Source organism: Carassius carassius, unplaced genomic scaffold (genome assembly GCF_963082965.1).
Source record: "Carassius carassius unplaced genomic scaffold, fCarCar2.1 SCAFFOLD_58, whole genome shotgun sequence".
Lineage (NCBI taxonomy): Eukaryota > Metazoa > Chordata > Actinopteri > Cypriniformes > Cyprinidae > Carassius > Carassius carassius.
In genome coordinates, this window is record NW_026775030.1 from 100,001 (window position 1) to 124,553 (window position 24,553).

Here is a 24,553-nt window from a genome sequence, read left to right on the forward strand (position 1 = left end):
CGGACAAAGAAACGAATAAAGGACAACAAGATGGACAAGGACGAATGGATTATAACAAGAAGATTTATTCTAAAGAGGCTACGGTAATTGTTGACATGGCGGATCAGAGAGATGCAAGAGCAGAGGACATTATCAAAGCAGTGAACGAAAGGATTGGAGGAGGAAAGATTCTAGCAGTCAGACCGAGGCAAGGAAAAGAATATGAAATTACACTGATAAACATGGAGGTGTGTGATGGATTAGATGAAGGATTAATGATAAAAGGAAAACTGTGTGAGATTCGACAACTGAAAACAAAGTAGTATGTGGTTTCTTTCATACATTTGCCAGCCTATATTGAAGACTCTGACATTTTAAATAAATTACAAAATTGGGGCGTGACACCTGTTTCAGACATCAGAAGAAGAATGTATCCAGGCACAGACATTGCGGATGGTACAAGGTACCTAAGGGTGAAATTCCCTAAAGAAGTAGTGTCCCTGCCATACAGTACAAAGTTTGATACGGAGGAGGGAACACAGTATTTCAGGATCATGCATGATCGTCAGGTTAAAACCTGTCGATTGTGCATGAATCCGGGACATGTGTTCAAAGACTGTCTAGAATTTAAATGTCATCAGTGCAATGAGCAGGGTCATTACGCAAGGGATTGCGATGCAATTAAGTGCCCGGATTGCAGAAAGGTGATTGTAAGATGTGAGTGTTGGATGGAGAATGAAATTCAAAATAAAGAGTCAGAAGGTGTAGGAGGGCCAATGTCAAAAGAAACTGAATTGCAAAATGATGGAGAGAATGGGGAAGAAGATGCTGTAAATAAAGAGGCTATTGTGGAAAATAAGAAGGAATTGGAAGGAGAAGTGGACAAAGGAATATTGACATCACGGGAAGTAACACAAGGGGCATTGGAGGAAATGGAGGACCAAGGACTAAAAGAAAAGGAGGAGGGAATGCAAGAAATAACTGAAGAGGAGAAAGAAATGGACAAAATGGACGACAGAAAGGACAGAAGGGAGACATTAAGAAGGAGAACCCTTAAGGTAATACCAAATGTGGATGTGGCCAGAAAAAAAAGACTTGTAAGGAAAAAACACAGTAAGGGGAAACATTTGTTTGAGAATAGATTTCAAGTGCTGATGGAAGTTGAGGAGTAGGAGGTAGACTAAGAAAACAATGTTTGGTTTAATTTTTTATTATTATTTATTAATTATTATGTTTTTAAACATTGTATCATGGAATGCTAGAGGTCTGTTGAATATAGATAAATTTGAAAAGATGGGGGTCTTATGCAAAGTAGCTGATATGATTGTATTGCAAGAAACAAATTGGAAAAATGAAAGTGTTGAAAGGTTTCAAGCAAAATGGGATGGTAATATATAGGTGAATAATGGAGGAGAGAATTCAGGGAGTGGGGTAGCAATTTTAATAAAGAGAGGGGTATGTGGAAAAGAACAAGTAATATTTAACGATGGGGTAGGGAAAAGCATGGCTGTTAAAATAGAAAAAGACGAAGATAATATAATCATTTATAATATACATGCACCACATGAAGAAAAAGAGAAAGTTGAATTTTTTAAAAACGTGAATTTTAACCTAAAAAGATGGCAGAATGTTATTTTAATAGGGGATTTTAATACAGTTTTTTCAGAATTTGATTTGGCAAGCAAAATGGTTTTCAGAGCTGAGAAGGGTAGAGAAGAGCTGGTGAAGGTAATGAAGGAAAGTAATTTGATAGATGTATGGAGAGAGAGAAATAGAACAAAGAGAAAGTTTTCAAGAAAACAAATGGTAATGAATGAATTAAAACAAAGTATAATTGATTATGTTTTATGTAATGGGGAAATGGAGGGACATATTAAAAGTGTATATTATAAAGAAGTTGGTCTTAGTGATCATTTCTTTTTATGTGTTAAATTAGATTTTACCAAAATAGAAAGAGGAGCAGGGGTTTGGGTTTTAAATGCAGCAATATTGAAAGATGAATCTTATAAAGAAAAAATTAAGCAAATAATAGAAAATAGTAAAATGAATAAGATGTACGAAGAAGGAAAAAGAATATGGTGGGATAATGTGAAATGGGATATAAAGAATGCTTCGATACAATACTGTAAAATTTTAAGAAAAGTGAAAAATAGTAAGGAAATGAAAATAAGAAAAGAGTTGGAAAAAGAAATACAAAGAATAGAGGAAAATAAGGGAGAAGAATTAGGGAAAGTGTTAAAGTTACAACAACAGATAAGCGAAATTGAAGATGAAAAATGTAGGGGGGCTATCATTAGAAGTAAAGCAAAGTATGTTGTAGAAGGAGAAAGGTTTTTTTAGTACTTGGATGGGAGACCGCCTGGAAATACCGATTATAGTGGCTGATCTTTAAATAGCCCTCTCTTTGCAGCCTCCTTCGCTTACTGCCATACCAGCCTGGCTATGCCCGATCTTGTCTGATTTCGGAAGCTAAGCAGGTTTGGGCCTGGTTAGTACTTGGATGGGAGACCGCCTGGGAATACCAGGTGCTGTAAGCTTTTAGGTTTCCTTCTCTACTTATATAATGCACTGGCGGTTATAGTGGCTGATCTTTAAATAGCCCTCTCTTTGCAGCCTAGTACTTTTGGAATTTTTCAGTAATTATCTAATAGTTTTGCATGAAAAAAAAAAAAAAAAGAGTCAATGCCCAGTCTTAGAAAACCGAAACAGGATTGGGCCTGGTTAGTACTTTTTGAAATTTTCACTAATTGTCTAATAATCTTGCAAAAAAAAAAAAAAGAGTCAATGCCCAGTCTTAGAAAACCGAAACAGGTTTGGGCCTGGTTAGTACTTTTGGAAAATTTCACTATATGTCTAATAATCTTGCAAAAAAAAAAAAAAAAAGAGTCAATGCCCAGTCTTAGAAAACCGAAACAGGTTTGGGCCTGGTTAGTACTTTTGGAAAATTTCACTATATGTCTAATAATCTTGCAAAAAAAAAAAAAAAAAGAGTCAATGCCCAGTCTTAGAAAACCGAAACAGGTTTGGGCCTGGTTAGTACTTTTGGAAATTTTCACTAATTGTCTAATAATCTTGCAAAAAAAAAAAAAAAAAAAGAGTCAATGCCCAGTCTTAGAAAACCGAAACAGGTTTGGGCCTGGTTAGTACTTTTGGAAATTTTCACTAATTGTCTAATAATCTTGCAAAAAAAAAGAGTCAATGGCCAGTCTTAGAAAACCGAAACAGGTTTGGGCCTGGTTAGTACTTTTGGAAATTTTCACTAATTGTCTAATAATCTTGCAAAAAATAAATAAATAAATAAAGAGTCAATGCCCAGTCTTAGAAAACCGAAACAGGTTTGGGCCAGGTTAGTACTTTCGGAAATTTTCAGTAATTATGTAATAAATTTGCAAAAAAAAATTTTATTAATAAAGAGTCAATGCCCAATCTCAGAATCTAAGCAGGTTTGGGCCCAGTTACTACTTGGATGGGAGACTTCCTGGAAATACCGATTATAGTGGCTGATCTTTAAATAGCCCTCTCTTTGCAGCCTCCTTCTCTTACGGCCATACCAGCCTGGCTATGCCCGATCTCGTCTGATCTCGGAAGCTAAGCAGGTTTGGGCCTGGTTAGTACTTGGATGGGAGACCGCCTGGGAATACCAGGTGCTGTAAGCTTTTAGGTTTCCTTCTCTACTTATATAATGCACTGGCGGTTATAGTGGCTGATCTTTAAATAGCCCTCTCTTTGCAGCCTCCTTCACTTACGGCCATACCAGCTTGGCTATGCCCGATCTCGTCTGATCTTGGAAGCTAAGCAGGTTTGGGCCTGGTTAGTACTTGGATGGGAGACCGCCTGGGAATACCAGGTGCTGTAAGCTTTTAGGTTTCCTTCTCTACTTATATAATGCACTGGCGGTTATAGTGGCTGAACTTTAAATAGCCCTCTCTTTGCAGCCTAGTACTTTTGGAATTTTTCAGTAATTATCTAATAGTTTTGCATTAAAAAAAAAAAAAGAGTCAATGCCAAGTCTTAGAAAACCGAAACAGGTTTGGGCCTGGTTAGTACTTTTGGAAAATTTCACTAATTGTCTAATAATCTTGCAAAAAAAAAAAAAAAGAGTCAATGCCTAGTCTTAGAAAACCGAAACAGGTTTGGGCCAGGTTAGTACTTGGATGGGAGACTGCCTGGAAATACCGATTATAGTGGCTGATCTTTAAATAGCCCTCTCTTTGCAGCCTCATTCGCTTACGGCCATACCAGCCTGGCTATGCCCGATCTCGTCTGATCTCGCAAGCTAAGCAGGTTTGGGCCTGGTTAGTACTTGGATGGGAGACCGCCTGGGAATACCAGGTGCTGTAAGCTTTTAGGTTTCCTTCTATACTTATATAATGCACTGGCGGTTATAGTGGCTGATCTTTAAATAGCCCTCTCTTTGCAGCCTCCTTCGCTTACGGCCATACCAGCCTGGCTATGCCTGATCTCGTCTGATCTCGGAAGCTAAGCAGGTTTGGGCCTGGTTAGTACTTGGATGGGAGACCGCCTGGGAATACCAGGTGCTGTAAGCTTTTACGTTTCCTTCTCTACTTATATAATGCACTGGCGGTTATAGTGGCTGATCTTTAATTAGCCGTCTCTTTGCAGCCTAGTACTTTTGGAATATTTCAGTAATTATCTAATAGTTTTGCATAAATAAAAAATAGAAAAAAAAAAAAAAAAAGTCAATGCCCAGTCTTAGAAAACCGAAACAGGTTTGGGCCTGGTTAGTACATTTGGAAATTTTCACTAATTGTCTAATAATCTTGCAAAAAAAAAAGAGTCAATGCCCAGTCTTAGAAAACCGAAACTGGTTTGGGCCTGGTTAGTACTTGGATGGGAGACCGCCTGGGAATACCAGGTGCTGTAAGCTTTTAGGTTTCCTTCTCTACTTATATAATGCACTGGCGGTTATAGTGGCTGATCTTTAAATAGCCCTCTCTTTGCAGCCTCCTTCACTTACGGCCATACCAGCCTGGCTAGGGCTATAAATAGCCCTCTCTTTGCAGCCTAGTACTTTTGGAATTTTTCAGTAATTATCTAATAGTTTTGCATAAATAAAAAAATAAAAATAAAAGGGTCAATGCCCAGTCTTAGAAAACCGAAACAGGTTTGGGCCTGGTTAGTACTTTTGGAAATTTTCACTAATTATCTAATAATTTTGCAAAAATTAAATAAAATAAAAAAAGAGTCAATGCCGATCTCAGAATCTAAGCAGGTTTGGGCCTGGTTAGTACTTTTGGAAATTTTCACTAATTGTCTAATAATCTTGCAAAATAAATAAATAAATAAAGAGTCAATGCCCAATCTCAAAATCTAAGCAGGTTTGGGCCAGGTTAGTACTTGGATGGGAGACCGCCTGGGAATACCAGGTTCTGTAAGCTTTTGCGTTTCCTTCCCTACTTATATACAGAGGTGGAAAGTAACGAATTACATTTACTCGCGTTACTGTAATTGAGTAGCTTTTTTGTGTACTAATACTTTTTAAAGTAATTTTTTAAATCTGTAATTTTACTTTTACTTAAGTATATTTTGTTTGACGTATTGTACTTCGCTACATTTTGAAACACATTAATTACGGAGTAAAAAAAATCGCTCCCTGGAAACTACGTCAGTAAATAATGGGCAGGAGGGCAAACTGGCGCTAAAATCACAAGAAAGATGCAGACGGACAAAACAGGCGTTAGTGGTGCAGACACCGCTGAAAACGAAACCCCGTCATATTCTGAAGTTGAACTCGAAGGAAATGAAGTGAACCCCTGGCCATATGTTTGCTCTATTATGCAGTGTAAGCTGTACTTGCCTAGGAAGACCAAACTAGCAGCTTATAAAATCTCGACAAAACATCAACCCTGCGCAAGAATGTAGAGGTAAGCTAAATAATTGCATCGTTGCATTGGTGGTTAAAATGAAGCTTTGACATTTTAGCAAGAGGTTTTGCACAAATTAGCTAAAAAGACCGTGGTGAGGAGTGTGCTATTTTTGTTTTAATGATGTGCGCGCGCATTTATATTGCGTTCTTTCACTGTGTGATTCAGTCTCCTAAAATGCATTTAGAATGATCACAAAATTGAAGATATAGGGGCAGAAAATTCACATATTTATATAATTTCATATATTAAATCAAAATCACACAAAGAATGCCATCGTTTCCTCCAAAAATCATCATGAATATATACATACATATATATAACAGTTCAGTAAACAAGTTAATTAAGATACTTGCGTTTTAGACACCATATTGCCTTTTTAGCTCTATTTCTACAACAGAAAATAATTCCAAACACAGCCACCAAAGCACAGTTTTGCGTCTCTGAGCAACGTGACAGTGTTTCGTTCCTGAATGAATCAACCGTTTAAATGATTCGGTTCAGTCGCAATGACTCACTTATTAACAGTGACTTGCTGACACATACTGGCCATTTTAATTTCACATTTAAAGTATCTTTTGATTTTTTTAAAATAATTAATTTCTTATCATTTCAAATGAGTATTCAACATTTTATGTCTTTTATATCAAAACATTATTCATGCATTGGTAACTGCAGGTTAAATGCATTCTTGTCCTGCACTAAACAGTGTAATACATCTAAATGCCACTTCCAATGAATCTTCTGCATTTCCTCTGCATTAAAAGATGAGTTTGTTGATACTGATTTGCCTGGTAACAGCCCAAATGTTTTATTATTCTAAATAACTGATTCCTTTAATTAAAAACAACTAGTTTGAGATTAATAGACCTATCCCAGGGGTGTCAAACTCAGTTCCTGGAGGGTTGTAGCCCTGCAGAGTTTAGTTCTAACCCTGCTCCAGCACACATATCATGTAGTTTTCAAATAAACCTAAATGATTAGATTAGCTGGATCAGGTGTGTTTAATTAGGGTTATATCTAAACTGTGCAGGACTGTGGCCCTCCAGGAACTGAGTTTGACACCCTTGGCCTGCCCCATTTTGACTCCCTCCAACTGTTAAAATGTAACTAAGTAATTTTTACTCTGAGTAAAGTTTAAATGAGCTACTTTTTACTTTTACTTGAGTAGATTTTTAGACTGGTACTTTTACCTGTACTTAAGTAAAATTTCATTAATGTAATGGTACTTTTACTTGAGTAGAATATTTTTGTACTCTTTCCACATCTGCTTATATAATGCACTGGCGATTATAGTCGCTGATATTTAAATAGCCCTCTCTTTGCAGCCTCCTTCGCTTACGGCCATACCAACCTGGCTATGCCAGATCTCATCTGATCTCGGAATCTAAGCAGGTTAGTACTTTTGGAATTTTTCAGTAATTATATAATAATTTTGCAAAAATAAAATGAAATAAAAAAAGAGTCAATGCCCGATCTCAGAATCTAAGCAGGTTTGGGCCTGGTTAGTACTTTTGGAAATTTTCACAAATTGTCTAATAATCTTGCAAAAAAGAAAAGAAAAAAAGAGTCAATTCCCAATCTCAGAATCTAAGCAGGTTTGGGCCAGGTTAGTACTTTTGGATTTTTTCAGTAATTATGTAATAATTTTGCAAAAAAAATAAATAAATAAAGAGTCAATGCCCAATCTCAGAATCTAAGCAGGTTTGGGCCAGGTTAGTACTTGGATGGGAGACCACCTGGGAATACCAGGTTCTGTAAGCTTTTGCGTTTCCTTCTCTACTTATATAATGCACTGGCGATTATAGTGGCTGATCTTTAAATAGCCCTCTCTTTGCAGCCTCATTCGCTTACTGCCATACCAACCTGGCTATGCCCGATCTCGTCTGATCTCGGAAGCTAAGCAGGTTTGGGCCTGCTTAGTACTTGGATGGGAGACTGCACGGGAATATCAGGTGCTGTAAGCTTTTGGGTTTCCTTCCCTACTTATTTAATGCACTGGCGATTATAGTGGCTGATCTTTAAATAGCCCTCTCTTTGCAGTCTCCTTTGCTTATGGCCATACCAACGTGGCTATGCCCGATCTTGTCTGATCTCAGAAGCTAAGCAGTTTTGGGCCTGGTTAGTACTTCTGGAAATTTTCTCTAATTTTCTAATAATCTTGCAAAAAAAAACTTGGATGGGAGACCGCCAGGGAATACCAGGTGCTGTAAGCTTTTGGGTTTCCTTCCCTACTTATATAATGCACTGGCGATTATAGTGGCTGATCTATAAAGGTTTGGGCCAGGTTAGTACTTTTGGATTTTTTCAGTCATTATCTTATAATTTTGCAAAAAAATAATAAAATAAAAAAAGAGTTAATGCCCGATCTCAGAATGTAAGCAGGTTTGGGCCTGGTTAGTACTTTTGGATTTTTTTCAGTAATTATCTAATAATTTTGCAAAAATAAAATAAAATAAAAAAAGAGTCAATGCCCGATCTCAGAATCTAAGCAGGTTTGGGCCTGGTTAGTACTTTTGGAAATTTTCACTAATTGTCTAATAATCTTAGAAAAAAAAAAAAAAAAAAGAGTCAATGCCCAGTCTTAGAAAACCGAAACATGTTTGGGCCTGGTTAGTACTTTTGGAAATTTTAGTAATTTTTTGGAATACCAGGTGCTGTAAGCTTTTGGGTTTCCTTCCCTACTTATATAATGCACTGGCGATTATAGTGGCTGATCTTTAAATAGCCCTCTCTTTGCAGTCTCCTTTGCTTACGGCCATTTTTATTTTGCAAAAAAATTAAATAAATAAATAAAGAGTCAATGCCCAATCTCAGAATCTAAGCAGGTTTGGGCCAGGTTAGTACTTTTGGAATTTTTCAGTAATTATCTAATAATTTTGCAAAAATAAAATAAAATAAAAAAAAGAGTCAATGCCCGATCTCAGAATCTAAGCAGGTTTGGGCCTGGTTAGTACTTTTGGAAATTTTCACTAATTGTCTAATAATCTTACAAAAAAAAAAAAAAAAAAAAAGAGTCAATGCCCAATCTCAGAATCTAAGCAGGTTTGGGCCAGGTTAGTACTTTTGGATTTTTTCAGTAATTATCTAATAATTTTGAAAAAAAATAAAAATAAATAAAGAGTCAATGCCCAATCCCAGAATCTAAGCAGGTTTGGGCCAGGTTAGTACTTGGATGGGAGACTGCACGGGAATACCAGGTGCTGTGAGCTTTTGGGTTTCCTTCCCTACTTATATAATGCACTGGCGATTATAGTGGCTGATCTTTAAATAGCCCTCTCTTTGCAGTCTCCTTTGCTTACGGCCATACCAACGTGGCTATGCCCGATCTTGTCTGATCTCAAAAGCTAAGCAGTTTTGGGCCTGGTTAGTACTTCTGGAAATTTTCTCTAATTTTCTAATAATCTTGCAAAAAAAAAACTTGGATGGGAGACCGCCAGGGAATACCAGGTGCTGTAAGCTTTTGGGTTTCCTTCCCTACTTATATAATGCACTGGCGATTATAGTGGCTGATCTATAAAGGTTTGGGCCAGGTTAGTACTTTTGGATTTTTTCAGTCATTATCTTATAATTTTGCAAAAAAATAAAATAAAATAAAAAAAGAGTTAATGCCCGATCTCAGAATCTAAGCAGGTTTGGGCCTGGTTAGTACTTTTGGATTTTTTTCACTAATTATCTAATAATTTTGCAAAAATAAAATAAAATAAAAAAAGAGTCAATGCCCGATCTCAGAATCTAAGCAGGTTTGGGCCTGGTTAGTACTTTTGGAAATTTTCACTAATTGTCTAATAATCTTACAAAAAAAAAAAAAAAAAAAAAAGAGTCAATGCCCAGTCTTAGAAAACCGAAACAGGTTTGGGCCTGGTTAGTACTTTTGGAAAATTTCACTATATGTCTAATAATCTTGCAAAAAAAAAAAAAAAAAGAGTCAATGCCCAGTCTTAGAAAACCGAAACAGGTTTGGGCCTGGTTAGTACTTTTGGAAATTTTAGTAATTTTTTGGAATACCAGGTGCTGTAAGCTTTTGGGTTTCCTTCCCTACTTATATAATGCACTGGCGATTATAGTGGCTGATCTTTAAATAGCCCTCTCTTTGCAGTCTCCTTTGCTTTCGGCCATTTTATTTTGCTAAGTAGGTTTGGGCCTGGTTAGTACTTTTGGAAATTTTCACTAATTGTCTAATAATCTTGCAAAAAAAAAAAAAAAAAAAAGGGTCAATGCCCAATCTCAGAATCTAAGCAGGTTTGGGCCAGGTTAGTACTTTTGGATTTTTTCAGTAATTATCTAATAATTTTGCAAAAAAAATAAAAATAAATAAAGAGTCAATGCCCAATCTCAGAATCTAAGCAGGTTTGGGCTAGGTTAGTACTTTTGGATTTTTTCAGTAATTATCTAATAATTTTGTAAAAAAAATAAATAAATAAAGAGTCAATGCCCAATCTCAAAATTTAAGCAGGTTTGGGCCAGGTTAGTACTTGGATGGGAGACCGCCTGGGAATACCAGGTTCTGAAAGCTTTTGCGTTTCCTTCCCTACTTATATAATGCACTGGCGATTATAGTCGCTGACATTTAAATAGCCCTCTCTTTGCAGCCTCCTTCGCTTACGGCCATACCACCCTGAGCACACTAGAGGCACTAGTGAGCAAACAGGAAGTGATTGTGCCAGAGAGGGGTGAGGGAGGCTCACCCAAACTTTTTGTGTTTTGTTATTTTGGTTTGGTTAAAATAAGTGTTTTTGTTTGTAGTATTTTGTTATTTTTGTTTTATTTGTGTCCTCCCAACAGCTCTGCTGTTTGGGAGGGATCTGTCGGGGTTTGTTTTATGTAAAATGGATAGATTAATGGCAACTGACATGGATTTGACACGAGGAACACGGAGGCAAGCAGAAAATGGACTGGGTTATCGACAAAGAGAAAAGGATTACAATGAAATAACTGATAAGAGGATTTACACAAAAGAAGCGACTGTGGTGGTGGATTTGTCGGAGGTACAAGACGGGAGAGCAGAGGATATTATAAAAGCACTAACAGAAAAGATTGAAGTAACAAGAATTTTAGCAATACGACCTAAGCAGATGAGGGAATATGAGATTACATTGGAGCATGAAGAGGACACTGAGAAACTGGTTGATGGACTAACCATTAAAGGTAAAATTTGTGAAATCAAAAAGTTACACAACAGAGACTTTGTTGTCTCGTTCATGCATTTGCCTGCATACATGAATGACCATGAGATTTTAAATAAGCTTGAAGGATGGGGAGTAACACCCATTTCTCAAATAAGGAGGAGATTCTACTCGGGCACCCATATAGAAGATGGAACGAGGTTCTTAAGAGTGCGTTTTCCAAAGGAAGTGGCTTCTTTACCATACAGCACAAGGATGGAGACCGAGGGAGGTCCTCAATACTTTAGGGTGATACACAGTAAGCAGGTGAAGACCTGTAGACTGTGTATGAGCCCTGACCATATAATGAAGGACTGTCCGGACTTCAAATGTCACAAATGCGAGGAAAGAGGCCATTTCGCAAGAGACTGTACTGCGATAAGGTGCCCAGACTGTAAAATGACATTGGACAAATGTGAATGTTGGATGGACAATGAGCAACAGGAAGAGGATCAAGTGAGCGGGCAAATGCATGAGAATGATAATGAGGAGGAGCAACAGGAGGACGCAGAAAAATCCAAGGAAAAGAACATAGGAAATGGACATGAATTAACAACATCAACACAGGAAGAGGAAGAGACATGGACACCAATGCAGATAACGGCGAGTATACAGAATATACTAGACAAAGTGGAGGAGCAGGAAGGAGTCAACGAAGAAGGGGAGCTAGACATTGAGAGTGGAAACATCACGGATAGTGGGAGCACGGGGGCATCGAACAAAAGAAGAAGAGTGAAAAAGGTAACACAAATATTGAAAAAGCAAGGAAAAGAGTGGTGAAGGAAGTGTTTACAGAAAATCAGGACAGTGGTGGACTTTTAGAAGAGGGAGAAGATATGGACTAATAAGATGGGTATTTTATCGTTTTTGTTTTACTTTATGGTGTTGAGAATTGTGTCCTTTAATGCAAGAGGATTATTGAATGTTTTGAAATTTGAAAAGATGAAAGAGTTGTGTAAAAATGATGATATGATTTTATTGCAAGAAACTAACTGGAAAGGAAATGTAATGGAAGATTTTAAAAGAAGGTGGGATGGGGAAATATTTTTTAGTAACGGGGAGAAAAGTTTGGGAGGAGGAGTGGCTATTTTGATTAAAAAAGGGAAAGCTACTATGACAAAACAAATCTATGATGATAAAAAAGGGAAATGTATTGCAGTAGAAATTGATTTTGAGGATGAAAAATTTATTGTAGTAAATATACATGCACCAAATGAGGAAAAGGATAAGAAAATGTATTTTAATGTTTTAAGAGACATAATAGAGAAATGGAAAAGGGTGGTGGTTGCAGGGGATTTTAATACTGTTTTTAGCAAAATAGACATGGCTAATGGGATGGTTTTTAGGACGGACGGTGGAAGGAAGGAACTTAAATTATTGATGGAAGAAAAAAATATGATTGATGTTTGGAGAGAAAGAAATGGAAAAAAGAGAGAATATTCCAGAAAACAGTTAATTGGGAATTTTATGTGCCAAACTAGGATAGATTATTTTCTGAGCACAAGAAATTTGGATTGTTTTATTGATGATGTACTTTATAAAGAAACAACTTTAAGTGATCATAAAATGGTTTTAATGAGGATGGATTTTAAAAGGGAAACGAAAGGGCCTGGGGTATGGATTTTAAATACAGAAATCTTAAATCATGAAAGTTTTAAAAATGGGATAGAGAATTTATTAGATGAGGAAAAAAAAGATGCAATGTATTTAGAAGATAAAAGACAATGGTGGGAAAATGTGAAATTTGAAATAAAGAAATATTCAATTAATTTCTGTAATATACTGCAAAGGGTGAAAAGGACAAAGGAAAAAGAAATAAGAAGAACGTTAAAAGAAGAGTTAAACAAAAATGAAGTAAATGTGCAAAAAGTGTTTGAAATGGAGGAGAAGCTTAAAAAAATGGAGGAAGACAAATGCCAGGGAGCGATGTTGAGAAGTAAAGCTAAATACACAATAGAGGGGGAAAAATGTAACAGATTCTTTTTTAATCTCGAAAAAAGTAGGGGAAAAGCTGAAATGATCAAAGAGCTTAAAAACAGAGATGGCCAGTCGGTTTTTAATACAGGAGAGATTTTAAAAGAAATAGAGACTTTTTATGAAAAGCTTTTTAAATCAGAAGGGGTGGAGGAGGAGAAGGGAAATGTTTTGTTGCAAAGAATAACTAGGAAAGTTGGAGAAGAAGATAAAATAGACTGTGAAAAGGAGATAGAAACGGAAGAAATTATACAAGCTATAAACTCCCTAAGAGTAAAAAAGAGTCCAGGAATAGATGGTATTGGAAGTGAATTTTACAAAGTTTTTAAAGAAAAACTCAGTTTGATTTTAAAGGGGATTTATGATGATATTTTTAGGAAAGAAGGAGTCAATCCAAGAATGGGGTTAGGTTTAATGAAAATAATTTATAAGAAACAAGGTGATAAAACAAATTTGAAGAATTTTAGACCCATCACAATGCTAAATACTGATTTTAAGATTTTAGCTAAAGTTTTAGCTAACAGATTGAAGAATGTAATGCCAAGTATAATTGAAACTAATCAAGCATTTGGTGTAAAAGGGAGGGACATAGCAGACATTACAAGTAGCATAAGAGACATAATAGGTTATATAAAAGAAAAGGAAAAGAAAGCATATGTTATAAGGTTGGATTTTGAAAAAGCATTTGATAGAGTGGAGCATAAATTCTTATTTTCTGTTTTAAAGAAGTTCGGTTTTGGGGAAAATTTTATTAAATGGATTGCAATTTTATACAAGGATATCTTAACGAAAGTAAAATGTAATGGATTTTTAAGTCAACCTTTTAAAGTTTTAAGGTCTATAAGGCAGGGGTGTCCGTTATCAGCACAGCTTTATTCTTTGGTGGCAGAACCTTTAGGACTTTTAATAAATAAGGAGGAAGGAATAAAAGGAATAAAAATGGAAGAGGAAGGGGAATTTAAGAAAATCTTTCAATACGCAGATGATACAACAATTGTGGTGGAAAATATGGAAAGCGTTAAAAAGGTTATGGAAAAAATTAAATACTATTGTGATGGGACAGGTGCAAAAATCAATGAAGAAAAAACTGTGTATATGAAATTTGGAGGGGTGGTGGATTTAGCAGGGGTGTTTAAGTTCATGGAGGTACAGGAAATAAAGATTTTAGGGGTGGTGTTAGCAAAGAATGAAAAAGTGGCAGTAGATAATATGTGGGAAGGGATAGTAGGTGGAATGGAGAGAAGGTTGATTTTTTGGAGGAACATGTTTTTAAGTTTGAGGGGGAAAATATTAATTGTGAATTTGTTAATGTTGTCTAAAATGTGGTATGTTTTACATGTGATGCCATTGCCAAACGGGGTTTTAAAAAGGATAAAGAAATGTGTTTTCGAGTTTTTATGGGATAAAAAGCCTCCAAGGATTGCTTATTTTACATTAATAGGGCAGCTGGATGAGGGAGGGATGGGTTTAGTGGATGTGGAACAAAAAATGAAAAGTATGAGGGTGAAAGTTGTTAAAAAATATCTGGATAGGACAAACAAAGCTGAATGGAAAAAAATGATGGGTTTTTATCTAAATAAATGTGGGAATTTTAAATTGGGGGATAATATTTTATGGATGAAACTCAAAAATTGGATGCTAGAGGGTATACCAGGATTTTATCAGGAAGTTTTAAGTGCTTGGAGACTTTTTTTAACAGAGGTTGATTTTAATCCGAGGGGGAGGGAAGTTGTTTTAAATCAACCTCTGTTTCTGAATGGAAAGATAAAGCTACAAGAGCAGGATATCTATTTTAAAAAATGGATGAAGGTGGGAATTTTAAAAATACGAGATGTTTTATGGGAATATAAAGAGGGATTTTTACCATTGCAGGTCATTATAGATGCTATGGAAGAGGAGAAGGAGGATTTTAATATGTCAGGTTTAAGAAGACAATATGAGGATGTAAAAAAGGCAATCCCAAGGCAATGGCTGGATGAAATAAGCAAAGGGGGGAGAAGCGAAAACAAAACGGATGTGTTTTTCAAATGGAAAGATAAGTGGTTTGACTTAAATTTGGGAACTGTTGGAATGTTTTACTGTTTTTTTAGAAATTCTGTTTTTAAAAAACCTATTGCTAATGTATTTTGGATGAGGCATTTTAATGAAGTCAAAGAGAAAGATATTTGGAAGATCCTAAAATGGCAATGTTTGGATGTGGAACTAGAATGTTTGGATTATTTTATAAGACACAATGTGGTTTTTACTGAAATGCGATTGTGTGCAATGCTAAAAGAAACAAATGCACAGTGCAAAGTATGTAAAAATGCTGATGAAGGTATTTTACACTTGTTTTTATATTGTGAAAAACTGACCCCTTTTTTTAAAGAACTAAAAGAGACAATTAATGCTTTGAGGGATAATAAGGGGGATTTGAACTGGGAGATGAATTTTATGTTAGGAATGAACGAGAATAATGCAAATAAGAAACTAATTAATTTATTATTAATTTTGGCAAAAAAGGCAATTTGGAAAAGAAGAAATGTGGCTAAAAACAGGGACTTTATTTTAAATTTGTGGTTACTGTTTAAAGGGATGGTGGGAGACTATGTTCAAACGTTGTATAATTATTTTATATTTGAAAACAAGGTGGGAAATTTTTACAAAATATTTACAAAAGATGTTGTGTGGATTCTTGGGCAAATGCATATTGCAATGCCTGAAAAGGATGTTTTTTAGTTTTTTCTAATGTTTATTTGATTGAATGTAAAATTTATGCTTACTAAATAAAAAAAAAAAAAAAAAAAAAAAGCTAAAAAAAAAAAAAAAAAAAGCTATGCCCGACCTCGTCTGATCTCGGAAGCTAAGCAGGTTTGGGCCTGCTTAGTACTTGGATGGGAGACCGCCCGGGAATACCAGGTGCTGTAAGCTTTTGGGTTTCCTTCCCTATTTATATAATGCACTGGCGATAGTGGCTGATCTTTAAATAGCCATCTCTTTGCAGCCTCCTTCGCTTACGGCCATACCAACCTGGCTATGCCCGATCTCGCTGATCTCGGAAGCTAAGCAGTTTTGGGCCTGGTTAGTACTTTTGGAAATTTTCACTAATTTTCTAATAATCTTGCAAAAAAAAACTTGGATGGGAGACCGCCTGGGAATACCAGGTGCTGTAAGCTTTTGGGTTTCCTTCCCCACTTATATAATGCGCTGGCGATTATAGTGGCTGATGTTTAAAGGTTTGGGCCAGGTTAGTACTTTTGGATTTTTTCAGTAATTGTCTAATAATCTTGCAAAAAAAAAAAAAAAAAAAAGAGTAAATTCCCAGTCTCAGAATCTAAGCAGGTTTGGGCCAGGTTAGTACTTGGATGGGAGACTGCCTGGGAATACCATTTTCTGTAAGCTTTTGGGTTTCCTTCCCTACTTATGTAATGCACTGGCGATTATAGTGACTGATCTATAAAGGTTTGGGCCAGGTTAGTACTTTTGGATTTTTTCAGTCATTATCTTATTTTGCCAAAAAAATAAAAAATAAATAAAGAGTGAATGCCTAATCTCAGAATCTAAGCAGGTTTGGGCCAGGTTAGTACTTTTAGAATTTTTCAGTAATTATCTAATAATTTTGCAAAAATAAAATGAAATAAAAAAGAGTCAATGCCCGATCTCAGAATCTAAGCAGGTTTGGGCCAGGTTAGTACTTTTGGATTTTTTCAGTAATTATCTAATATTTTTGCAAAAAAAAAGTAAAATAAATAAAGAGTCAATGCCCACTCTCAGAATCTAAGCAGGTTTGGGCCAGGTTAGTACTTTTGGATTTTTTCAGTAATTATCTAATAATTTTGCAAAAAAATAAAAATAACTAAAGAATAAATGCCCGATCTCAGAATCTAAGCAGGTTTGGGCCTGGTTAGTACTTTTGGAAATTTTCACTAATTGTCTAATAATCTTGCAAAAAAAAAAAAAGTGTCAATTCCCAATCTCAGAATCTAAGCAGGTTTGGGCCCGGTTAGTACTTTTTGATTTTTTCAGTAATTATCTAATAATTTTGCAAAAAAAAATTAATAAATAAAGAGTCAATGCCCAATCTCAGAATCTAAGCAGGTTTGGGCCAGGTTAGTACTTGGATGGGAGACCGCCTAGGAATACCAGGTTCTGTAAGCTTTTGCGTTTCCTTCGCTACATATATAATGCACTGGCGATTATAGTCGCTGATATTTAAATAGCCCTCTCTTTGCAGACTCCTTCGCTTACGGCCATACCAACGTGGCTATGCCCGATCTCATATGAACTCGGAAGCTAAGCAGGTTTGGGCCTGGTTAGTACTTGGATGGGAGACCGCCTGGGAATACCAGGTGCTTTAAGCTTTTGCCTCCTTCGCTTATGGCCATACCAACCTGTGCACCCCTGTTCATTGTAGTGGTACAATCCAGGAAGTGCAAGTGTGTGTAGAAAGGACGGAAGCTAACTATTGTATTGTTTGTTTGTTTGTTAATTTTTTTTGATTTAAGACTGAATTGAAAGAGGAGTTTTTCTTTATCTATTTAATAAGTCTTAAACCACGAACCAGCAGCTTCATGCTGTCTGGGGAGTGGTTTATTTTTATTATTTTTTATTCAGAATGAGTGAAATGGATCAACTGCTTGTTTCACAACTGGCAACGAATTTGAAACAAGCTAATGCAATTGACCAAGGAAAAGGATTAAGACAAGGAGAAGGGATGATGGCGAGAGAAATGAAGAAACAAAGGATCTATTCAAAAGAAGCTACAGCAATAATTGACATCAGTAAAGTGCTTAATGGAGGAGCGGAAGACATTATTAGAGCAATAAAGGAAAAAGTAAGCGTGGAAAAAATTATTGCGGTAAGACCAAAGACTAATAAACAATATGAAGTGACTTTTGACACGAGGAAGTTTGTGATGGACTGTTAAATGGTTTGCAAATTAAAGGACAAATATGTGATGTTAAAAAACTCCAGGACAGAGAATATGTAGTCTCGTTCATGCATCTGCCTGTGTATCTAGATGATGATGACATAACCTCGAAATTGGAAGGATGGGGAGTTACTCCCATAACAGAGATAAGGAGGAGGTTTTACAGAGGAAAGGAGATAGAGGATGGGACAAGATTTGTTAAGGTCAAGTTCCCAAAGGAGGTGGCATCATTGCCATACAGTACAAGGTTTGAGACAACTGAAGGCTCACAGTACTTCAGGATAATACACAGTAGGCAGGTCAAAACTTGTAGATTGTGTTTAAGTCCAGAACATATTATCACAGATTGTCCTGAGTTCAAATGTTTTAAATGTAATGATCAAGGACATTTCTCAAGAGACTGTACAGCGATTGAATGTCCAGACTGTGGCAAACCTCTTAGCATATGTGAATGCTGGATGGAAGGTAACGAGAAGGAATCAGAGGAGCAACAAAGTATGGATAGGCAGGTGCAAGATGAGATTGCAGAAACCACAGAGACTTTTGAACCGATGGAAAACAAACAACAAAAGCAAATAGAATATATGGAAAAACAGAAGTTGAATGACCAAAGTCACCAGGACGGAGAAGTAGACAGAATGGAGCATGATACAGTGGAGGGAGAGGAACAGAATGGTTCAAATGACAAGGAAGTAAATGATGAAGAGGAGAGCGACGAGGTGGAGGAACTGGATATGGAACAACAGGAGGCCAGGAAAGAAAGAGAAAAGGTTGAAAAAATGATAAGAAGAAAATCAATGAAGGTAAAGCCAAATCTTAATTTTGCTAGAAAGAAAAAGATGACTGAAATAGATAAAAAGAAGTTGGGATTGATACAAGAACAAGATTGTGAGAGAGACTGAAGATGAATGGTTTTAAATGTTTATTTTTTATTGGTATGGTTTTAAACTTTGTGAGTTTAAATGCAAGAGGTTTAATGAGTGTTAAGAAATTTGAGATGGTAAAAGAACTATGCAAAAAACAGGATGTTATAATTTTACAAGAAACAAACTGGAAAGATGAAATGATTGAGGATGTGAAAAGGAGATTGAAAGGACAAATATTTTATAATAATGGTGATGGAAGGATAGGAAGGGGGATAGCCATTTTAATAAAGGAAAATGTTGAAATTAATTCATATGAAGTCTATAATGACAAAAAAGGCAAATGTGTTGGGATTAATATTAGGAAAGATGATCATGAATTTGTGATAATTAATTTGCATGCGCCCACTCAAGAGGGAGAAAAAAAGCTTTTTTTTGAGGGATTAAGGATTTTAATAAAGAAATATAAAAATGTAATTTTAGTTGGGGATTTTAATACTGTTTTTAGTAAGATGGACATGGCAGATGGGATGGTTTTTAGAACAGATGTGGGAAGGAAAGAGTTAAAAGAAATGATGGAGGAGAGAAATTTTATAGATGTTTGTGTAACAGGGTTAAAAAGAACATTTGATTTAAAGAGTATTGTGTGAATTTCATAAAATAGGGCATTTGGTTATATTTATTGGTGTTAGAAGGCTCCCCTCCTGTGGCTATTAATGGTACTGCAGATATTGAATTTTGTCGCTCTTCTCTTGCCGTACCGCAGCAGATTCAAGTGTCGACGCTGTGGGTATGTATGGTTTTTCATGCTCTGACGCATTAACAAATTAATTGTGAAAATTATACGTTTCAAGTGAATCTTTTCGACGCAATATATTTCATACATATATGTGAACATATAGATAATGCATTTAGCACTTTAACACAGTTGTTGAGAGTATTATAAGATGTATTGAATTTCCATGTACGTCACACGTGCGAGCACGGATTCATTTCTCGTGATGATTGCGTCTGTCTTAACTATCTGACGATTATTTGTATTATGAGTTGGGTGAATGTGAAATTTCTATCTTTCTAGTTCATATGGATGTCTGCAGTCTGTCAACAGCCAATGTAAATTGTCTTTCTTCTTGTTGTTTACAAAAAAAAGGTATGTTTCTTTCATGTTTATTCTGTTATAATTGTTAACAAATGTTATTTGACAATTAATGAAGAATTACTGATGTTGTCTGCAATTAACCAATCCTGTACATTTACATTGGTGTACTTATTATAAGTATTATGTTAAGTTTTTCACATTGTATATCATTACTATGTTTTTAATGTGAATAATACGAGTTAGTGGTACGGCAGCAGATTCAAGTGTCGACGCTGTGGTTCATATGGATGTCTGCAGTCTGTCAACAGCCAATGTAAATTGTCTTTCTTCTTGTTGTTTACAAAAAAAAGATAAATTCGAGCTGAACCCCATTTGTGAGTGTGTCCTTCCACATCCGTTACACTGGTGCCGTGACTCCGTGGATCCCTTGATCAGCTTGATGCAGATCGACCGTGATTGCTGTGTGCAGATCGAGTTCATTGGTGGTTCGAATCTTCGTTGCTGTGAGCAGGTCAAGTTCGTCAGAAGGATCAAGTCTTCAATGCTTTGGATGCGGACAGTATACACATACTCACACACTGTCATTGGGACTGTACATTAGTTTATTACATACACAACGCATGGACACATGGAATGTAGTTCTGATTTGACTGTATATAATTTCTTGTAGTGAGCTTTCTCATAGTCAATCTCGTTGATATTTTTCTTGTTTTATTTTTTTATTTTTTATTTTTTTATGCACAACTTTTGATTTCATTATGGCTGAGAATCCTGAATATGATGGTGATCTAGACGCATCATGTTATGGTAACATGGGCTTCCCTAGAGGAAGGGGTACATGGTTACTGAGTAGTGCCGAAGGTGGTACTTTTCGTGAAGACGTTAGTCGGGGGGTTGGACGACCACAGTTATATGATGACAACGGTAGGGGTATTGGGTTGAGTCAGTTCCCGGGCGGTACCCCTGTTGGTCGGGTTCCTGGTGAGGGTCCATACACCTCGACACCTGGTGTTGATAGAGTTACTTTTGACCACCTCACAGACATGGTAGGCCAGTTAGGTTCGCAAATTGGCGAGTCGATAGTTGCAAAACTAGTGTCTGCTGGCTTAGTTAATGCAAATGCTGATTGCCAAACCAATTCGCTCAGTTACACTCGGACACCAGCACGTACAGAACAGTGTACACATACACAAATGATGGCACCACATGTTACAGTGCATGAAGTCTGAACATGACTCATTTAGGGGCGATGGCTCTGATAAGTATGGCATTGAGGAGTGGGTGGACAGGACAAAAGCTTACTTAAGAAAGCAGAAGTGCCCTGTTCATGAGCAGGCCGAAGAGATAATGAGTAGACTAGCTGGAAAGGCAAGAGATGTTGTCAAAGTCAGCCTTCGCAGTGATGATATGCTCAACGTCAGGCAGGAACCTGAGTTAATTTATAGCATTCTTATGCAGTACTTCAGTGAATCTACCTCTTGCCTGCCACTCGCAGATTTTTATGCCACTCTCCCCAGAGCCAAAGAGAATCCTGTGGACTACTGGATTCGAATTAACAAAGCGGCTGATCTGGCAGATGAGGGACTGCGAAGACAAGGCAAACGTTTCGACAACATAGGAGAGGAGGTAACACGGATGTTTGTTAAATTTTGTCCTGACCCCAATTTGGCGAGTATGTTCAGATGCAAGCCTGTTCAAGAATGGAGTGCAAAAGAAATACAGAGCAGGATTGATGATTACCAGAGGGAATTTAGAAGCCGGGGAAATAGTACAGCGAATCTACGGAGCCACACAACTGCAGTGTTCAACAGTGAACATGTTATGTACGATTGCCCCAAGACTGAGTCGCCTTCTGTTCCAGCCCAATCATTCAGTTCTATGCCTGATAGTCAGGCACGTCGTCAGCCAGAGCCTACACCAGCACCCAATCTGGCACCTCATCAGCCCTCCTCCTGCTCAACTCCGGCCCCAGCGATGTCTCAACACACAGAACAGGCTGAGAGTCAGTTGCTCACTTGAATGATGGAGATGATGGAGCAGCTCATGGGCAGGGTGCAATTTCGTGATGTTTCCAACCCAAGGCATGGCTCTAGACAGCAGCGCAGTTTTGTCAGAAGTGCCTGTCGAGTCTGTAATGACAGCAAACACACCACAGTGACACACTGTATGACAGACAAACTGTGTTTTGCATGCTTCTCCCCAGGGCACACAAAGAAAGATTGTCCTAAACACTCCTCTGCCCAGACACAACATGAGGGAAACTAGCAGACCCGTATTTGGAGGGAGGCAGTGCGGGTCCTCATTGTAACTCCCAAGCCATTGATGATTGTGAGTCTGAGAATACATACCTTTTAGCCAAAGGAAGTCTTGATCATTCAGAAGTCATTTATCAGAACATGCACATTGTAGGGGGACGTGACAGTCTATTTTATACGCCAGTGAAGATTGGGGACACGGTGACATTAGATGCAATGTTGGACAGTGGTTCGATGGCCTGCACTATAAATGAGTCTGCTGAAATGAAACTGAGATCAGCTGGTGCAGTGGATGAATCCAGTGAGTTCAAAACTGATGTCACCCTTGTAGGCTGCGGAGGGCTGCGTGTGAAACCTAAATCATCATTCAATCTTACCATGGAAGTGTATGGTATAAAGATGGCAGTACCCACCTTAGTGGTTCCTGGACAACATGATGAGCTGATAATTGGGACTAATGTCATTAAACACATTCTCAGATACTTCAAACTATGCGATGGATTTTGGCAAGCTCTGTCTAATCCAACTTCAGCAGACCCTGAGTGTGAAAGTTTCTTGTCGATGCTTGCTGGATTGGACCGCTGGAGAGGAGAAGAGATTCCTGGGAAGATAGGAACAGTCAGATGCAATTCAGCTGTCCAGCTCGAGCCGGGCCGTGAGTATTTAGTATGGGGGAAGCTGCCCAAATCTGCTGTTGTGTCCCCGGGAAGGGCTGTCATGACTGAACCTACATCTTCTCACTCAGCTCCCAAAGGTGTTATGGTGGCTAGGCTAATCACGTCTCTGTGGCGAGATGGATGGGTCCCCTTGAAACTTATCAACACATCAGGGAGTCCAGTGTTATTGAGACGGAATGCAAAAATTGCAGATCTTTATCCGTGCATTGCGCTTGAAGATCTTGATGACGCCAATACTGTCGATCCTTTCCTGGTAAACTGCCCCACAAGGTTGTCTGATGATGAGGCCGAAGTGTCACCTGTGAGCGAGCGACTGAAGTCAGTTGGGCTGGACAGTCTTAACATTGACTCGTGTGATATCTCAGATGCATGCAAGCAACGGTTGCTGAACCTGATTCTGAGTTATGAAGAGATCTTTTCACGTGGCCATCTTGATTGTGGGGAAGCAAAGGGTTTCGTGCACAGAATACACCTCTCAGACACCAGACCATTCAGGCTTCCTTTCAGACGGGTAGCACCCGGTCAATATCAAAAACTGCGTCAGGTGCTGACTGAAATGGAGGAGAAGGAGATTATTAGGCAATCTACCAGTGAGTATGCTTCTCCTCTCGTTTTGGTCTGGAAGAAGAATGGAGACCTGCGTGTGTGCACTGACTTCCGTTGGCTGAAAAGGAGAACGCTGAAGGACGCGCACCCTCTTCCTCACCAGGCGGATTGTTTGGCAGCACTTGGCGGTAACGCCCTCTTTAGCACAATGGATTTGACGTCCGGATTCTATGATAGGCCGCTGCATGAGGAGGACCGCAAGTTTACCGCCTTTACTACACCCTTGGGCCTTTTCGAGTACAATCGCTTACCCCAAGGTCTCTGCAACAGTCCTGGCAGCTTCATGCGTATGATGACCAACATATTCGGGGATGAAAACTTTCTCAGTCTCCTGTGTTATCTGGATGATCTGATTGTCTTCGGCCCAGATGAGAAAATCGCTATTGATCGCTTGGAAATGGTGTTTGGCAGGCTTCACACACACAATCTTAAGCTGGCTCCAAAGAAGTGTCACCTGATGAGAAAATCAGTGAAGTTCCTTGGGCACATGATTGATCAGACGGGTGTTTCTACGGACCCAAGTAAAGTTGAAAGCATCTCTAAGATAACCAGTTTAGATTTGATGGAGCTTGATGGAACAACTCCTTCTCAGAAGAAGATAAGATCATTCTTGGGAATGGTGAATTATTACCAGCACTTTGTTCCAAACTATTCTGCAGTAGCCAAGCCACTTTTTAATCTTCTGAAGGGTCAAAAGATGACAGCAAGGAATCTGAGGAGGCTGGGTCATGCTCATCAGAATAGGAAGCTGAAATCTAGTGACTGGACACAAGAGCAGGACCAGGCAGTTGAGCGGCTTAAAACATCATTAGTCAAGAGCGTTGTCCTTGCCCATCCAGATTTTGATCGCCCTTTCATACTGGCAACGGATGCCTCCTTAGATGGTATTGGAGCTGTGCTCTCTCAGGTCACAGAGGGGGAGACAAAAGCCAGGCCAGTAGCCTTCGCCAGCAAGTCCCTTTCTCGGTCGCAGCAAAATTATCCAGCACATCGTTTGGAGTTTTTGGCCTTAAAATGGTCAGTATGTGATAAATTCAGTCATTGGCTCAAAGGACATGAATTTACTGTCTTGACTGACAATAATCCTTTGGCTCATATACTTACAAAACCCAAACTTGATTGCTGCGAACAACGTTGGGTG

At 37.8% G+C, this 24,553-nt stretch overlaps 7 non-coding genes and 1 pseudogene across 7 annotated transcripts; all 8 read left to right on the forward strand.

Annotated features, from left to right (window-relative positions):
- Nucleotides 1-2,397: 2,397 nt before the first annotated feature.
- LOC132134335 (5S ribosomal RNA) lies at nt 2,398-2,516 on the forward strand. Its single transcript, XR_009429511.1, has one exon. It is a non-coding gene; the product is annotated as a 5S ribosomal RNA (ribosomal RNA).
- A 1,000-nt stretch (nt 2,517-3,516) lies between these two features.
- On the forward strand, nt 3,517-3,635 carry LOC132134394 (5S ribosomal RNA). The gene has a single exon (XR_009429555.1). It is a non-coding gene; the product is annotated as a 5S ribosomal RNA (ribosomal RNA).
- Nucleotides 3,636-3,719: 84 nt separating this feature from the next.
- Nucleotides 3,720-3,838, forward strand: LOC132134322 (5S ribosomal RNA). The gene has a single exon (XR_009429498.1). It is a non-coding gene; the product is annotated as a 5S ribosomal RNA (ribosomal RNA).
- Nucleotides 3,839-4,204: 366 nt separating this feature from the next.
- LOC132134282 (5S ribosomal RNA) lies at nt 4,205-4,323 on the forward strand. The gene has a single exon (XR_009429461.1). It is a non-coding gene; the product is annotated as a 5S ribosomal RNA (ribosomal RNA).
- Nucleotides 4,324-4,407: 84 nt separating this feature from the next.
- LOC132134393 (5S ribosomal RNA) lies at nt 4,408-4,526 on the forward strand. The gene has a single exon (XR_009429554.1). It is a non-coding gene; the product is annotated as a 5S ribosomal RNA (ribosomal RNA).
- A 3,186-nt stretch (nt 4,527-7,712) lies between these two features.
- On the forward strand, nt 7,713-7,831 carry LOC132134326 (5S ribosomal RNA). The gene has a single exon (XR_009429502.1). It is a non-coding gene; the product is annotated as a 5S ribosomal RNA (ribosomal RNA).
- Nucleotides 7,832-15,994: 8,163 nt separating this feature from the next.
- Nucleotides 15,995-16,158, forward strand: LOC132134352 (5S ribosomal RNA; annotated as a pseudogene).
- Nucleotides 16,159-17,224: 1,066 nt separating this feature from the next.
- On the forward strand, nt 17,225-17,343 carry LOC132134320 (5S ribosomal RNA). The gene has a single exon (XR_009429497.1). It is a non-coding gene; the product is annotated as a 5S ribosomal RNA (ribosomal RNA).
- The last annotated feature ends 7,210 nt before the right edge of the window (nt 17,344-24,553 follow it).